Genomic DNA, 14515 nt, shown 5'->3' with positions numbered 1-14515 from the left:
TGCTTTTGGATTATAAGAGTGCGGATTGTCAGGTATTTCATTCATTCATACTTAATCGGTTTAAAGCTGTATATTTAGAACTCACTATTGTTTAAACTACGAAAGCAGAACGTAGATAATGGACAATATACCGACGACAATACCAAGGACCCGAGTGCCGCATTGACTTTTCCGGATCCGTTTTTACCGAAGGCTTATCCACCAGTTACTCATGTTGCATGTATAGTCTGATAATATTTTGTCTTATCTCTAGCAAGCATTCTGTAAATTGAAGTGTCGTATTTATTATAGAAGAGCCAGCCAACCTCTGCATTATAATCTTTTGTGTGCCAAGTTCATTAATAAAATCTAATCATACAATAAGATTGATCCAATAGTCTAAGATGAACGGTATATCATAGCTCATCGTTATTAAAATCCGAATGGATGAATTAATCAAGCAGTTTTTTTTTCGCAGTTAATTTCTTGTCAGTTAGTCAGTACCTGTCAGTATCAATTTTAACACTGCTAACAAATAGATCAATTCATATAAAATATAAATATCGAGTGTGCATGTTAAGATATTGTTAAAGCTGTTGATTAGTTTGTATCTTACTGGAAAACTGAGTTTTAGAAACAGTTGAGCAATAACCTATATTTTGATTGTTACAGTTGGTGGAAGCTTTTTTCCAGTTCAACTAAGAGAGGTTTTGCTAAACTGTCGGCTTATTCTTCGGAATATTGACCTAGCTCCAGTTTAATCAGTTTTCTAGTAAAAATTCTAACACAGCAATTTCTCAAGAAAAACGGTATGTTTTAAAAGGGAGTTTCGGTGAAAACACCAATTTTAATCGTAAGTTATGATTTTGCAGAATTCTGCAGTATTATGGGGTACTTTGAATTTTGTAAATCTGATAATTTTTGATTCAGATGATTGAGACGGAAGTTTTAAAATGACGTGGATTTTAAACGATTTTTTAAGTAGACCTTTTTCCTTTGTGAAAGGAAAATTTTGCTTATTACTAGCAAAATTTGAGATTTAGAACGGCGCGGCGTGTTGTGCACGACAGTTCTTTTTGTATTTTGGTGGATCGGTTTTCGGGCATTTTTAAAAAATTTTAAAATTGGGATGAGTGTTATAATATATGAGTTCTAAGATTATTCTTTGTATTATAAATATATATTATAGCTAATGTGAGAAGGTGTCACGGTGAAGAAGAGGTAAAGAAGAGATCCAACGAGGAAGGAGTAACAGAAGGTGTGTTAGAGTAACAGTGCTGTGTAGAAGGTGTACCAGCCTGCGAAGTCCTTCGTGGATAGTGTAGTAGAACACCGGTAGGTTCTAGTGTAGGTTATAGTTTAGGTTTATTCTTTTATATTGATTGATGATAGTTGTAGGTTTATATATTTCTTATGTTGTAGATGATTCATATTTATTGTATTACTTATGAATCATATTTCAGGTGTTTTTAGTGTGTGTGTGTAGTATTGTAGTGGAGTGTGGAACGAAGATAAGAAGATATAGTAAACAGTAGCTAGGAGTGTAAGTAGTAGTCAACTAGAAGAAAGAAGATAGTAACGAAGAAGTGTAATTTGTATAAACATAGTTTTAGTAATATATTTTAGTAGGAAGTAAAGACTTTTAGTTCGGATATTATTTGGTGATATTTTAGTGTAGTAGTTTTAGTTAGTAGTTAGTAGTTAGTTTATAGTGGGAATCGGGTACAGGTCTAGGGAGGTTAGTGAGTAAGTGAATTATTATAATATCTAGTGTTAATTTATTAACACCTTCTATTTCAGTTTATTTATTATAATTCCGAGTTTTATTTTGTATTAACATTCCATTTTATTGTGTATCAATTAAGGTCAGGAATAGGTTGTAACAGAAGGGTCAAAAACTAAACGAGGTCCTGGAACGTAGACGACAGAGAGCGGAGTCACATATACCTGTTTCCGACCACATGACAACAAATGTTATTCCTCAGCAGTCAGCTCGATCAGCTTCACCTGTGGAGCAACCAGGTAGGTTGGTCCGTGAGTCCCAGTTGAGTCCGATTGTAAATAGTGAGTTAGTGTCTGGTTCGTCCGTGATTAGTAGCTCTAGGAAGGAAAACAAATTTAAATTTTGGTATTTATTAATAACAATCAAAACATATCATATCATAAAAATAAAGCCGCGCGTTGGTTGACTGGTTGGTAAGGTGAATAATTTAAGCTTGAAGGTGCCCTGCGCATTTACAGAACCTTATGCGGCGATCACATATTTATGAGGACCTGTGAGCGCCAAAATTAATTTAAAGTTTCTAGAAATCATACATCAGTTTTAATACTTTCAACACTACTATATAACAAATAATTTGAGGTATGACCAAAGTAATACGAATGTAATACGAATGTAACGTTAATGGAATGGAACAAATCTCACATGTGAACTCTTCAATTTGCTTCAATTCAAATCAACAACTTAATTCAAATCATCAACTCAATATCATGGACGATTCAATGGAAACATTTTTTGGAAAACTATTGTCGGAATGTGATCAAAAATGCAAAAACTGTACTGCACTCAAATCTCATGTCAAGTTTCTCGAGCGGAAAGTGATCATCCTAGAAGACATTGTTCAAACTTCTCAGACTATAGCAGAGATTAATGGTACGTTGTTACATCAAAGTACCAATCAGTCAATAGATTATCGGGCTGTCCTGGATAGGTGTTCAGATGTTGCAGTTCAGACAGAATTTGAAAACGATCAGATTGAATATGACAGTGAATGCGAGGTGCCTGAATCTTTCATGCTAATCAATAGTGATGGCATCATTGAAGCACCAGATTCTATCATTTCCAACAACACAGAAAATCAAATCAGTGGGAGTACAGGATCTGTCAATCCATGGAGTGGCAAGTATTATGCTGAAATAGATGTAACACCCATATCTAGTGTGGCCTTAAGTGTAAATGACGAAAGCCCTGACATTATCATACCACCTGTTGAACTCATTGATCAGGCACCGTTTCAAAAATTCTCCTTAGACATCTTCCTGAGAGAATTGGATTTTAGCCACCAGTTTCAAAATAGGAAAACAGCTTACTTTGGGGACTTCCCATATGTGTATAATGGGGGAAGTCACGAGGCGAAGGAGATACCACATCAGTCCTATCTGGCTGCTATCTGTTCATATCTTGATGTGTTACTCCCGGATTATGTTTACAACAGTGCTCTCGTAAACTACTACAGTACTGGGACAGAATGCATGCCTATCCATAGTGATAATGAAGAATGCATCGATGAAAACTCTTATATTGTTACAGTTTCTCTGGGTGCCTCTAGGACGATGCAGTTCACAGAAATTCAAACAGGAAAAGTGGTGTCTGCCCTAGATCTAAAGCATGGGGATGTTTGTATCATGTCTAAAAAATCCCAGCTTCATTACAGACATGAAATCTGTACTCAACCATCTTGTACAAACAAAAGGATCAGTATCACATTCAGACTGATCAAACCTGTAGCTGTTGTCCAAAGATTAACAAGTACACCAACCAACATGTGCAATGACAATTACCATGACCCATATGAAAACATCTCCAACTCCAGCGGCTATGTACCTTATCAAGAAGACGAGTTTATAGTTCATCCATCAAGGAAAACGAATGGTGCTTATCAGCACCGACCTCTAACCCCACCCTATACATCTCCACCATCCCATCTGCATCAATCAGGGCGGCATGTTAACAGACAACAATTGTTCGAAAAGGAGACACCCAACGATGTGAGCACAGTTTATATCAGCAGCAGCATGTTTAGGCATCTGAATGAAAAACTGTTGAGCTCTTCATCTCAGAAGGCCAAAGTATTTTTCTACCCAGGGGCCAACTCAATCCAAATGTCCCAAAGACTCTTTAGCGACAGTCAGTTCAAAGCTCTCAACAAAGAAAAGGTTAAAAAGGTTGTTTTACTAACTGGTACTAACTGTGTTGATCCAATTGACCTCAACACAATGAACTTCAACAGTGCCACCAATGACATGGAAGAATTTGTTCAAAAATTGTGGGCAGAATTTAATAGTGCAAAAATATATATCTTAAATATTCTGCCTAGAGCTGTCACTAGTAAGAACATTATAGTGCAGGGACTTAATCGATACTTAGAGAATATGTGTTATAAGCATGGGCTAATATACATTAACACAGAACATGAAAACAATCTCTTTACTTTAAATTATAATAGAAAGGACAAGTATTTTGGCAGGGGCCATGACAATGTGCACCTTAATAAGTTAGGAATTGCCAGGCTTGGTAAGCATCTCAAATATGTAACTCACTTGTGTTAAACTTTATTAAAATTCTATAATCCAAGGGTATCAACATGAATAATAACAGGATTACTGTTTTATCTGGTTTAAATATGTAACTCACTTGTGTTAAAACTTCACTGAAATTTTATAATCCAATGGTATCAACATGAATATTAACAGGATTACTGTTTCATCTGGTTTAAAATGTTAGATCAGCACAAATTTTTAATAACTTAACGTTTTTATATCTCTCAAGCTATATTTATCACAAACAGAAGTGAGTTACTATTTTATGCTGTTAAATTTTATGATTTAAATTGCAGTAAGATTGCTGATCCGAAATTCAATTTAAATCATATGTATGACATGATTTGAAACTTAGTCTACTTGAGGAGACTGTATGTGGATTTGTTCCCCATTAGCATTAGTTTAACCTTATTCGTACCTCAATAAACGATAATCTCTCTCTTGGTCTATGTAATATACAGGGTGGCCTGACTAATCTGGCAAAAACTCTCGAACTACAGGAGCTAATATTTCGCGAAAAGCTTGACATAATTGGAATTAATGAGACAAACCTTAAATCTGATATAGACACTAGTACACTTAACTTCCCCTTAAACTTTGATTTTATAAGGTGTGATAGACCTAACGATAGAGGAAGAGGAGGGTGTGGTATATTGATCAACCAAAATGTTAACCACAAATTACTCAATTTAGATATAACCTACTCTGATATTTCTAAAATCGAAGCTATATGGATACAGCTCAAGGATGCCAATCTTTACATTTGCTGCTTCTACAGATCACAAAACTTTTGTCACCTAGATACTTTCCTTGATTATATGACTGAATGTATGATGAAACTTCAAGGTAAGAAAGTAATATGGATTGGCGATGTTAATGTTAACCAAAACTCTTTATCTGATCTAGATTATAAAAAGTTAGATATAACAATGAAGCTCTTTGGAATGATACAGACTGTTACGGGAATTACTAGAGTTGCAAACTTAGATGGTAGAATAACGCAGAGCACAATAGATGTTGTCATGACTAACTGTTACTCTAATTTCATAGAGTGTAAAGTACTTGATGATAGAATAGGAGATCACCAAGCTCTCAAATGTGTTCTCGACTTTAAAGTAAACAAAGCTAGTAAATTCCAGAAGGTCCTTATCAGAGACCACTCCTTAAACAATCTAAAAGCCTTAGGCTATTTTCTGGGATCCTGCAGTAACTACAGTAATATTCTAAGCTGTACTAATGTAGACCATGCCCTAGATGGACTTAATCATCACATCCAGGAATCGTATGATAATTACTGTCCACCTAAACAGATAAAATGTAATAGTAACTTTCTTTGTAATCCCTCTAAAGAACTGTTGGCAGAAATACGGAAGAAGAAGATGCTTTTCAGAAAGTATAAAAAATGTTTAGGACAATTAAACAAATCCAAGTGTAATTGTATTAATGGAATATGTAAATGCAGAAAAAGTGAACTACATAAGAAATGCTCTACTTCGTGGGATAACTATCGTCCCCAAAGAAACTATGTGACAAAATTATCCAAAGAAAACAGACGTACAAATATTGTTCAGGACCTTACTGTGAAAAGTGCAAAAAACGATTTGAAAGGTATTTGGAAAACTATCAAACATGCTTCAAACTTACCTGGAAAAATAAGTAGCTCTTCCCCAAGCAACTTAAATGTTAACGGAGTTAACCTGCATTTTGCCACAGTTGGTACAATAATACAAGAATCGATTATGGAAAAGGATTCAGACGACTTCCTAGAATATATGCCGCCTCCAACAGAGTGTAAACTCTCTGAATTCGAAGAGGTGACTGTTGAACAAGTAAAAGAATATATACTCAGTATACCATCAGATAAATCGATTAACGATATCATGCCCATTAAAGTATATAAGTATATTATTCCCCAAATCATCGATCCAGTAGCTCATATTATAAACCTTAGTATGAAAAGTGGAACAATGCCGTTGGCATGTAAAATCGCATCAGTCACTCCAATTCTTAAAACTGGTGACCCTAATGATCCAAATAACTACCGGCCAATATCCATACTCCCCCTACTTGGAAAATGCATAGAATATTTTGTTAACCAACAGCTTACAGAGTATGTTGAAACAAATAAACTGCTTACCAACCATCAGTTTGGATTTAGAAAAGATCATTCCACCACTTTTCTAATGCTTAATCTATTTGATAAAATATTTACGTCTAAGGAATCACAGAATAAACCTGCAATTGTATTCTTAGATATTAAAAAGGCCTTTGACACAGTAAGCCATAATATTTTATTAAAAAAACTTAAGTATTATGGAGTTGATGGCTTTGTCATAAAGTGGTTCAAAAGCTACCTTGGGGACAGAAAGCAGCACACCAAAATACGTGGTAATGTAAGCACATCACTCCCTGTTAAAACAGGTGTGCCACAGGGTAGCATATTAGGACCAATTCTATTTAGTTTATTCATAAATGATCTCAGTAGAAATTGCACACAATCTACTGTTTACTTATTTGCAGATGACAGTGCACTATATTTCGATAACATTTCCCGAGGCATATATGAGAATGTAATTAAGGATATGAAAATTGTGTATGAATGGCTTAGAATCAACAAGCTGAGACTAAATGCTGCAAAATCTTCATTTATTGTATTTGATAGATCACCTAATCTGGACACGTTATCAATCCCTCTGGATTTGGAAAAAGAATGCCTATTTATAGAAGAAACTAAATCTCAAAAATATTTAGGCCTCATGATAGACAATTTATTGAACTTTCAAGACCATATTGATTATGTGAAAACAAAAATTGCTAAAAGAATAGGGGCATTATACAGGTCGAAAAATCTTCTTCCACTGAAATATAGAAAAATGTTTGTAAATGCTCTTATGCTCCCCCAATTTGACTACCTGGATATAATATGGTGTAGGGCTGCCAAAACCAAACTTAATTCTCTTGATATATTATACAAGAAAGTAGCAAAAATTGCTCTGGATGTTCATTGGCAGGAACCATCAGTAAATGTATATCGAAATATGAAGTGGTTACCCTTACACTTAAGAAGACAACTCCATCTATCAACGTATATGTATAAAATTCTTAATGAGGCTGCACCATCATCATTCACAGATAAATTTTCTTATGTATCCGGAGGATCACGTGATGCTGAGAGGTGCAACCTTTATATTCACAAATCCAGAACACACAAAACCTTTACATATTTAGGTGCAAAATGCTGGAATACAATTCCAGAGAACATAAGGACTATAGAATGTAGTGTAAAATTCTCACAATGTATGAAATCTAAATTTATGTCAGATGTAATTCAAGGAGTCTCATCCTATGAAATAAACAATAGTTTCGACTATTTCTACACTCTAGCCATGTGACAACGGAAACAAATTTTATGGTGCTGGAGTTTTTGTCGGGTGGAAAGGCCCCCTGCGTTATATGACCTATTTCCAGAAGTATAGAACTTTAAACATCTCCTTTATTCGTTCCCATTTGTTATCATTGCCAATCTATTATTGTTCTATACTTCTCTGTGTATAACTGTAAATAACATTACTAACGTAATTCCAAAGTGGGCATCTATGTAATCTTAATTGTTACCTTCATGCCCACAGTTCACTGTTAAATCATATCTTATCTTACCACTCATTAATTTATTACTCATTATGTTTTACATATTTTATCCTTATGTCCCTAGAAGGGTGTTCTGCTAACAGTTTTCGACTGACTTGAATGTCCTGCACAGCAGATTGAAGCTTCTTAAATTATTTTTTATTCTTATTGTATTGCTGTGTAAATTTGATTCTAATTCTAATTCTAATTCTAATCACTAGATGAGTTACTCATGCTTTTGGATTATAAGAGTGCGGATTGTCAGGTATTTCATTCATTCATACTTAATCGGTTTAAAGCTGTATATTTAGAACTCACTATTGTTTAAACTACGAAAGCAGAACGTAGATAATGGACAATATACCGACGACAATACCAAGGACCCGAGTGCCGCATTGACTTTTCCGGATCCGTTTTTACCGAAGGCTTATCCACCAGTTACTCATGTTGCATGTATAGTCTGATAATATTTTGTCTTATCTCTAGCAAGCATTCTGTAAATTGAAGTGTCGTATTTATTATAGAAGAGCCAGCCAACCTCCGCATTATAATCTTTTGTGTGCCAAGTTCATTAATAAAATCTAATCATATAATAAGATTGATCCAATAGTCTAAGATGAACGGTATATCATAGCTCATCGTTATTAAAATCCGAATGGATGAATTAATCAAGTAATGTTCCCTTTCAACACAACTAAACAACAAACAAATGCTTGCTCACCAGTGGTGACGCAATCATAGGGGCATGCAGTTGGTTCAGATAACTCTCACCCCGACGACAGCGTCGAGAAATTATCAAATTATGCATTTGCGCCATACTGGACACATTTTATATTTAATATTTTGTGGTTTGTAGAAATTAGTGTCATCTACAGTATAGCTTAACTGGCGAGCAAGCATCGTCCCACTCGGCCGGGACGAAAATACCGAGTCCAATCACAGAAAGTTAACCAAAAGATAAAAATAAGAGCTCGGATATCAACAAACATCACACGCTCCAGACGACGGGTGAAGAGAGGAAAGGAAGTAAGCTGCTGGGCTCAACAAATTTTGATAATTGTAAACAAATTTGTTCTTGTGCCCTATAATAATTTGGTATTGAGGTATGACCCTGTACTGTGCGTGATAGTGAAAATGAAAGTGAATGTGAATCTATAATGCGAACGAAATGAGTTATGGCCAGACGATTCTTCAATTTCAAAATAATAAAGTCAAAGGACTCTGTTTTAAAATACAAGCTCATTCTTATCGAAGTTTAATTCTGTCCATTCTAATTCTTCGTACCTGGACTGTATCTTGAGTAGCTCACTTTTCAGTGTTACTTTAACTAAGTTCGTTGACTTAGTAAAGCTTATCAAACTGTCAATTTTTCGACAGTCGTTCCACATTTTTGTTGAATGATAAATGAAAGAGGAGGATGGGTTCGGGGTGATGAACTGGTCTCAACGTCTTTGTGATGGTGATCTGTGGAGTAAAGATAGAAGTGACTAGCGTAGCGTCTAACAGTCCGTCTGTAGTCCGTTCGTCTGTAGCCAGACCAGATGAAAGGCCGAGTAGAAGGGCTAAGACTAATGCACTGATAAAGATGAAAGAGATGACGTAAGGGTATTTGAGCTAAAATATGTAATATTTTGGCCTTGTAATTGTAAATAATTTTTCGGACAGATGTTATATTAAGACATTATTTTTATCGTTACCGTTTTATAGATGTTATAATAAGACAGAGAAATAATTTTACAGTTTTTTTTACTTTAATGTTTATTGTGAACCGTTTGATAATGTGAGTTTTCAATATTTGAAATGTGGAGAGTAATAGTGACAGTCAACCGAGCGCCAAGTGAGGGCCGGTATTGGACTGGAAAGAATATGTATGTAACGCGCGGACGCCAAACAGTTCTTGACTGAACAAAAGCAATAGCGCTAAACATTTAGCGATTGACTTTTGGTCGCGCGCGCCGCAGACCAGGCGAGATCAGAACTATTCGGTTAACCTAGCGAGGGGAATTGTTATATATTGTATTATTACTATAATTGATATTGTTATATTTACTAATCATATTTACTAATCAATGAACTTCCCTAGCCTCTTATGGCTAGTTCCAAATAGACTGTTCCTTGTTATATCAAAAACTGTGGAATTTTTGGCAAAGCATTCGTACAGCTACTGGCTATTATATTGATTAATGATTTTTTCAATGACAAAAAATGGTTTCGTGAATAAAAAGGGGGTCGCAGTAGAAAAATCAGCACACATGACACAGCTGACAGCAGTATTATTGAAATTCAAAAATAAGTTTGGTAGCAAACGACCATTTCCGTTACTTGCGTATTGTAAAGTAAAGTAAAGTAAAATTTATGACCTCAAATCATCACACATATTTACAAAATATCATCGAACATTGTGAAAAAAATATATAATAAATATTTCCCCACCAACATTAATTATTTATCAAATGCAATATTCAAAAAAGATTTATCAAAACTTTACACTTTATCCTATTTTAAAAACCTAATCAAACTTCCCAGTGGAATAAAGATTTAAAAAACGCTTCTTTGCCACATATAAAGATGAAACCAAAAATAATCGTTATGTTTCTTTTCGTTACAGACATAACTGGTTCCCTCAATTCTTACGAAAACTTCATTAGAAACATTCCAAAAAAAGCAATCATTTGTAATACTTTTAGAAATCATATCTTTCTTAAATCCTTTTTATTTTAATTTTAAAGCCTAAAACTGTCACAAAGTTAATGGCGTCCGGAAGGAGTTTGTTCCAATATGGGATAATTTGCTCCGGGAGAAAAGACTTCAGGATATTCTGCTCTGCAGAAAAAAAAAAAAAAAAAAATGTATCATTTTATAAGATTTTATAAAATTATACTTTCTTTTTTGTTTTAATAACAAATCTTGTCAAACGTTGTATGACCCGCTGCGCACGAGTGCGTGGCTCCCCTGTATCGAAAAAAGTGACGTATGCGCTACAAGAGCCGCGCGCTGATTATATTGTAAAATCTGATTATTTGATTGGAAAATCGCATAAACGCGCGTTTTACATTTTAGAGGGTTCAATTTTGTTGGTATACAACCTTCCAGGACGCGCGCCGAGTTGGACTCGTCGACGGTCGAATATATGGAACATATATTTTAAGAGTATCACCCGTTAAGTTCAATTACGCAGGCGTTGTTTACAAACATGATAGCCTGGTATCCCCATGCCCCACCGCGAGCTGATTACTCGTGAGGTCGAAATGGGCGCTGGGTGCGATATTTCTGAAATTTTGCCTGTTGGTTCGGTGGATGATTTTAGCCACAGCGCCTTAAAATTAGCAAGATCGCAGGTAATCACAAAAAGTTACAGCTAATTAGTGATGTAAACACTCGTCGCAATATACTGGAATTGAATCGAGCGCTTACTGCGCGTTGTTATGGTTACTAAGCGTGTGGTCATTGTGAATTGAGCGCGCATAGCGTTGATGATCGAAAATGATTGCTTATTGTTATGTGAACTCGGCGTGTTGTAAATTTATCTACACAATTGTCACATAGACCAAACTATCAGTATTATTGATTGTATTCCACAGTATAGTAAATGCAACGTATGTCAAGGCTATAATGTTCATAAACAGGACTGTAATTTTCATAAACCGAATAGAGATTTGTCAGAATTACAGGCTGATTGCCGCTCAGTAAATGTAATATAAAGCCCCCCGCAGTTGAAACCAACTTGAATCGATGCATTTTCGGACACTGATTCAGAGTCACCTTTTAAGACACAGGGTTTAAAATGCTTGCCTGAGAAAAAAAACCAGTCTAGCTACAGCTTGTTCTACAGTGTACAGTTAAACCGCAGTTATTCTATGAATATGTTTATGAACAGTGGCCAAAATTATCTGCTTTTGGGGCTCGGGGCGAAAATTCATTCATTAGTGTTAGCCAAATAGAAGAAAAAGAACAATTTAATGGGGAAGAATTCATTAGTTACTAATTCAAATTTATCAATTAAACAATTTAGATTTACTCTCACATAATATATCGTATCACTACTGACATGTGACAGTAGATCTAATTTCTCGTTCGATCTGATTTACATCTTGGTGACAGTAAAGGCCCAAACTTTGACCAGAATTGCATGTAAACCTGCCTTCTTTGAGTTTGTGAGAAAGTACGATGGAATTCACCCCAGCGCTCTTATCAATTTTAAAGTGTCGACACTCCACAAATTAGATATTGCGCACACAATCCGGTGAACGCTCTTTTTAGCCTGTACACTACTGTGTACCCCGGTTAACAGCAACAAATTTCAAACTATCCATTTTAATATTTAGTACCCTTCACTTGTATTTAATTTGTCTAAGTGAAAAACAGGGTATATATGAGGAATGAGGGTGAACTTGAGTATCAGTACACGAACATTATTGGTGTAGTACATTAGGCCCATGCCCCATATTGACGGGTTTTTCTAGTTTTTTCTAATTTAATATTCTAGTTATTACTTATTCAAATTGTTCAATTATAATGTAAATGAAAGTTGCAGCTTTCAATATGAATACAGTTTTGGGTCCCGGTCATCCCGAAAAAATGTATTGTTGTCCCGTCCTGGGTCCCGGTCCCGGTAAGATAGAAATCCCAGCAATTATTGGTCCCGGTCACGGTAATTGAATATCTCAGTCCCGGTCCCGGTCCCGGTCAAGTCACATTTTGTATCCGGTCCCGGTCCCGGTCAGGCCTAAAATCATGTCCCGGTCACCTCCTGATCTGAAGTTTGATGACTAGAAAACAGTGAATACAATTAAAGTTATTAATATTATTATCGAACTTCATATTATATTGTTATCCTAAGTAAGATCTGATAACTCTACATCAGGGATCGGTTAAACTATAAATGGAAACAATTTAAATACTGAAACATAAACTAGTGTTAACAATCTATAATACGTTAACTTAAAACTTAATTACATCAACTTGCAAGATTTAAAAAATTTTCCCTATAAAATACAGAGGCAATATCAAATATGGCACAGTTCAGTCAAATGAAAAAATCTGTTTGTTGATGGCACTGAAGAATATTTGAAAAAAGCTACGATGAAAGTTGAAGGAACAGTTAAAGGAACACTATACCAATTTCAGAATGTAAATTTCGTGTTTAAATATCATACTTTATAAGGTATACAGTTTCGTATTATTAATCAAAAGTTGGTGTAATATCACACGTAACACGTTTTAGATATTAAACAGAAGAAAGTTTTTTGTCCTAGATCAAGAGCTGCTCATTTCTCACAAGCAGTGTGGTCGGGGTTCTGTTCTTCGATTCTTGCTGCCTTTGTCTTTCGCACGCAAGTAGGAGTACCCTGAGGATTAGAGGCAATAATAATAATAACGCTTTATTTGTATACCGCTTAGGCCGTATAATCTAACCATGAATCATTTAAATTTTTATAAGTTCTACATTTGGAACCTGCCGACTTGTTTTTGCAAGTTGAATCACAATCCAGACGAATGTGTAATTTTTAAAAAGTATAGGTACACACCTGTCCGTAGTTTCTCGTACATCACACGTGACGTCCGGCTAGAGGAGTATCTCCCAGGGTCTGCTTTGTCTAGGAAGAGAGAATGGGAGATGAGAGCTGTTTGAGCTTATGACTTCACTCACAGCCAGAGGGCCATAAGCTAACTCGTCGTATATTGCGAGCTCTGGCAGGTATCCTCGGGTGATTGTCAGATCTGATTGGTGGTCCAGAGAAACTGCTGGGAGCCTGACAGAAAACCGTATTCATGCCCAGGAAAGGTGTCAGGTTTGTGACTAAGATACTGATCAAAGCTCAGGGTAGAGTCCTACACAGTGTCGCCACTTGCCGAATGCAAGGTTGATGCGACAGGGGGGGGGGGGGGGGGGTGGTATGGACACTGATTAAGTGGGAGTTGTGTCTAAGAAACAGCGTGTGGTTCGGGTGCCGGTTGAACGCATGTAATAGGGAGGGTATATCCGTAGTTCGCTGCTAGGAGGTGGGTCCCGCAGATTGCGTAGAAGATGCCCTACTTTTAACCTTCAAGAGTTTCAATAGGGTAGGTGCTAGTGATGCAGTCCTTGACACCGGTGCTAAGGCTTCCCTCCCCGATTCTGCGCTCAGTTGTGCTCCGGATGTTCTTGTGACTCTGCAGGGGTCAAGTGCAGATGAGGGACATGGCCGACCAGGAGAAAGTTGTTTTGGAGAGGTATTTTTATACAGTTTTAACTGTATCATTACCCTTGAAATCTCTCGACCAAAACGATGCAAATTCGGGCCTCCGAGCACAAGTACTTTGTAGGGGGTCAGCGAGTCATTTCATGTCTATTGTTCGATGTCGTTGAGTACAGGGGAAGTTACTGCTGTCTACTGCCGTTATTCTCCATTCTTAGAGTTCGTCTTTTGCACGTGAGTAAAGTTTCCTGGGAAAATAAATAGTCCAACCAAAAATTATTAATAATAAACATAGATGGACTTCCACAATTATAACCAGTAAATCTGACACCTGCTAGCTGGCGTAAATTAAAATTTAACACGCAGTGCGCGCGCCGCGCGCTAAAAATATCTCAAATTTGAAAACTGAT

At 36.1% G+C, this 14515-nt stretch overlaps 1 protein-coding gene and 1 long non-coding RNA gene across 2 annotated transcripts in view; both read left to right on the top strand.

The window, feature by feature from the left end:
• Positions 1-774: 774 nt before the first annotated feature.
• LOC134819563 (uncharacterized) lies at positions 775-1663 on the top strand. Its single transcript, XR_010160785.1, has 2 exons — positions 775-1314; positions 1443-1663. It is a non-coding gene; the product is annotated as an uncharacterized LOC134819563 (long non-coding RNA).
• A 649-nt stretch (positions 1664-2312) lies between these two features.
• Positions 2313-14515, top strand: part of LOC134811976 (ATP-binding cassette sub-family B member 6-like) — a 122132-nt gene continuing 109929 nt past the window's right edge. Inside the window, exon 1 of the mRNA XM_063819148.1 lies at positions 2313-2341. The gene's annotated coding sequence lies outside the window, so the exon portion shown is untranslated. The remainder of the gene's footprint in view (positions 2342-14515) is intronic.

The sequence above is a fragment of the Bolinopsis microptera genome, chromosome 1 (assembly GCF_026151205.1).
Source record: "Bolinopsis microptera isolate Bmic1 chromosome 1, MBARI_Bmic_1.0, whole genome shotgun sequence".
Taxonomy (NCBI): Eukaryota; Metazoa; Ctenophora; class Tentaculata; order Lobata; family Bolinopsidae; genus Bolinopsis; species Bolinopsis microptera.
The sequence above is the reverse complement of the archived record's forward strand: the minus strand, read 5'-3'. Positions and strand labels throughout refer to the sequence as shown.